Source organism: Trichechus manatus, unplaced genomic scaffold, assembly GCF_000243295.1.
Source record: "Trichechus manatus latirostris isolate Lorelei unplaced genomic scaffold, TriManLat1.0 scaffold00247, whole genome shotgun sequence".
Taxonomy (NCBI): domain Eukaryota; kingdom Metazoa; phylum Chordata; class Mammalia; order Sirenia; family Trichechidae; genus Trichechus; species Trichechus manatus.
The window spans coordinates 1,814,224-1,818,217 of NW_004444183.1; positions in this window are offsets into that span (position 1 = coordinate 1,814,224).

A 3,994-nucleotide genomic window follows, 5' to 3' on the forward strand; every position below is an offset into this window, starting at 1 on the left:
ACTAATCCGGTGACTCAGATGGTGACTGGCTATACCAGAAAGACCCACCTCATGATATCACCAACCTATGGGGAAGAGGGCATATTTAAATCAATCATGCCTAGTAATGAGGCACCAATAAAGGTTCTAGATATGGAAGCTCCATGGACTTCCTGGTTGATGAAAGACACTGATACACATGGAAGGGTAGTATATCCCTTTTTGGTACACAGAAGATCTATGTTAGGAACCCTCCTAGACTTTGCCCTATGCATCTCTTCCTTTGTATACTTTTTGTTATAATAAAGCTATAATCATAAGTATAGTGCTTTTCTGAGTTCTGTAAGTCATTTTAGCAAATCACCAAACCTGAAGTGACAGAGTAGCAGCTCAGAAGTGAGGGGAGTCCTAAGGACCCCTAAACTTATGGCTGGCATCCTGAGGGAATAGAAAACAAAATAAACCCATTGCCATTGAGTCGATTCCAACTCATAGCAACCCCATAGGACAAAGTAGAACTGCCCCATGGGGTTTCCAAGGAGCAGCTGGTGGATTCGAACTGTCATCCTTTTGGTTAGCAGCCAAGCTCTCAACCACTGTGCCAATAGGGTGCCAGGTAACCCCCAAATTTGTAGCCAGCAGGTCAGAAGTCAAGGTGTCATGAAGACTCCCAAGCTTGTGCCTGGCATCTGAGGTCTTGGGCAGACTTGGCAGTCTGAAGTACTGTGCCCTTTAACATGTGAGGTCTGACCTAACTCGAAGTGGTTAGGGTCAGAGGAGAAGTGCTGATGTACTAGCTGGTGTCAGAGAAGAGGTGTATTGATTTGATTTTTCAGCAATCTCCATAGAGGAAAGCCTTCAACAGAATTCAACACCCATTCCTGATAAAAACACTCAAAAAAATAGAAATCGATGAATACTTACTTAACGTAGTAAACTATATCTACCTCAATCCTAAAACTGTTGTTGTTGTTGTTGTTAGGTGCCACTGGGTCGGTTCCGACTCATAGCGACCCTATAGGACAGAGTAGAACTGCCCCATAGAGTTTCCAAGAAGCAGCTGGTGGGTTTGAACTGCTGACCTTTTGATTAGCAGTCAAACTCTTAACTAGTACGCCACCAGGGCTCCATCCTAAAACTAGTATTTTGCTTAATAAAGGAACCTTAAAGACATTTTGAGTAAATAAGAAACAAGTTAAAACATGACCATTAAGAATTCACTAAAGATATCAGTCAATGCATTGGACAAGAGGAATCATTTAGAGGTAGAAAAATTGGACAAGAATAAAATTGTTTATTTTCAGTGGAGATGACAGTGTATCCGGAAAACCCTAGAAAATGAACTATAAAACCTACTCAGATCATAAAAGAACTCACTAAGTTATTAGGATATATAATTAATTAATATGCAGAAATCTACAGCTTTTATATACATGAAAAATAACCAGTTAGAGGACAGCAAAAACTCCATTTATGATATCAACAAAGAAGATAAAATAATTGGGGAAAAGCAACAAGCATAATCTATATGAGAAAAAATGTAAAACTCTCCCGAAAGACACAAATATCATCTTGAACAAATGGAAACACATCCCTTGCTTTTAGACAAAAAGACAGCATCATACAAATGTCAGTTAATTTATAACTTTAAAACAATAGCAATAAAAATATCAATAATCTTTTTCACGGACTTAGGAAAGTCAATACTAAAATTTGTATGGAACTTTAGTATTTTTTAATACCAAGAATAGCTAAAAATACTAAAAGAAAGAGAGGTACAAGTGGGGACTAGCCCTACTAAACATGAAAACATATTTAAAAGCCTCTGAAATTAAAACAATGTTGTGCTGGTGTATGAAGAGACAAACAGGCCAGAAGGACAGGCTAGAAAATACAGAAAAAAAACCTAAGGATACATGTAAATATGTATATAATAAAGATGGCATCTGAGATCGTTAGGGCAAGAAGTTAAAATTAAGCCACATTTCACACCATTCACAAGAATAACCTTGTATTCCAAGTGGATCGGAGATCTAAATACATATTTTAACTTTTTTCCAAATGAGTATCTACTTGTCCCTTGTATTAAAAAGTCCATTTTTGCAGTAATGATCTCAGATGCCATTTTTATTATCACATGTTATTGTTGTTGCTGTTGTTGTTAGGTGCCATTGAGTCAGTTCTCACTCATAGCGACCCTACGTACAACAGAATGAAATACTTCCCAGTCGTACGCCATCCTCACAATCAGACCTATGTTTGAGCCCATTGTTGTGGCACCGTGTCAATCCATCTCTTTGAGGGTCTTCCTCTTTTTCCCTGACCCTCTACTTTACGAAGCATGATGTCTCTTTCCAGAGACTAGTCCCTCCTGATAACATGTCCAAATTGCATGAGACAAAATCTCACTATCTTCGCTTCCAAGGAGCACTCTGGCTGTACTTCTTCCAAGACAGACTCCTTCATTCTTCTGGCAGTCCTTGGTATATTCAGTATTCTTCGCCAACACTGTAATTCAAAGCTGTTAACTCTCCTTTGGTCTTCCTTATTCATTGTCCAGCTATCGCATGCATATGAGGCGATTGAAAATATCGCGGCTTGGGTCAGGCTCACCTTAATACTCAAACTGACGCTTTGCTTTTCAACACTTCAAAGAAGATTTTTGCAGCAGATTTGCCCAGTGCAATACATTGTTTGCTTTCTTGACTGCTGCTTCCATGGGCATTGATTGTGGATCCAAGTAAAAAGAAATCCTTGACAACTTCAATATTTTCTCCATTCATCATGATGTTGCTTATTGGTCCATTTGTGAGGATTTTTGTTTTTTTTATGTAGAGGTGCAATCCATACTGAAGGCTGTAATCTTTGATCTTCATCAGTAAGTGCTTCAAATCCTCTTAACTTAGAGCAATGTGTCATCTGCATATCGCAGGTTGTTAATGAGTCGTCCACCAATTCTGATGCCGCATTCTTCTTCATGCAGTCCAGCTTCTCAGATTATTTGCTCAGCATACAGATTGAATAAGTATGGTGAAAGGATACAATCCTGATGCACACCTTTCCTGATTTTAAATCACGCAGTACCCCCTTGTTTTTCTTGAACGACTGCCTCTTGGAGTATGTACAGGTTCCACATGAGCACAATTACATGTTCTGGAATTCCTAGTCTTCCGAATGTTACCCATAATTTGTTATGATCCACATAGTCAAATGCCTTTGCATAGTCAATAAAACACAGGTAAACATCTTTCTGGTATTCTCTGCTTTCAGGCAGGATCCATCCCACATTAGCAATAATATCCCTTGTTCCATGTCCTCTTCTGAATCCAGCTTGAATTTCTGGCAGTTCCCCATCGATGTACTGCTGCAACTGTTTTTGAATTATCTTCAGCAAAATTTTACTTGTGTGCGATATTAATGATATATGTCAATTATTTCTGCATTCTGTTGGATCACCTTGGGAATGGGCACAAACATGGATCTCTTTGTAACACTGGTATGCCAATTTGATTTTACATGTTGCTGTAAAAAAATTAGCATAGCGCACTTATGAAAATACCTTTCGGGGGAAGGCAGCAATTAGTAAACAAACATAGAAGATGCATGTTATTTGCACAAAATATGGTAGTCCCTGATTTACAATAGGGTTTCCTTCGGACAACTTCTACCCTACTTCTACTTTGACACCTTTACCCAATTTTCCCTCCAACAGCAAAGTCCTACTACACATACAACACCACCACAATTCAAAGGCACCAGTTCTTCTTCCATCTTCCTTATTCATCGTCCAGCTTTCACATGCACATGAAGAGATTGAAAACACCATGGCTTGGATCAGGCACATCTTAGTCTTCAAGGTGACATCTTTGCTTTTCAACACTTTAAAGAGGTCTTTTTGGAAGTTCTAGCTAGAGCAATAAGGCAAGAAAAAGATATAAAGGGCATCCAAATTGGTAATGAAGAAGTTCAACTGTCCCTGTTTGCAGATGATATGATACTATACATAGAAAACCCT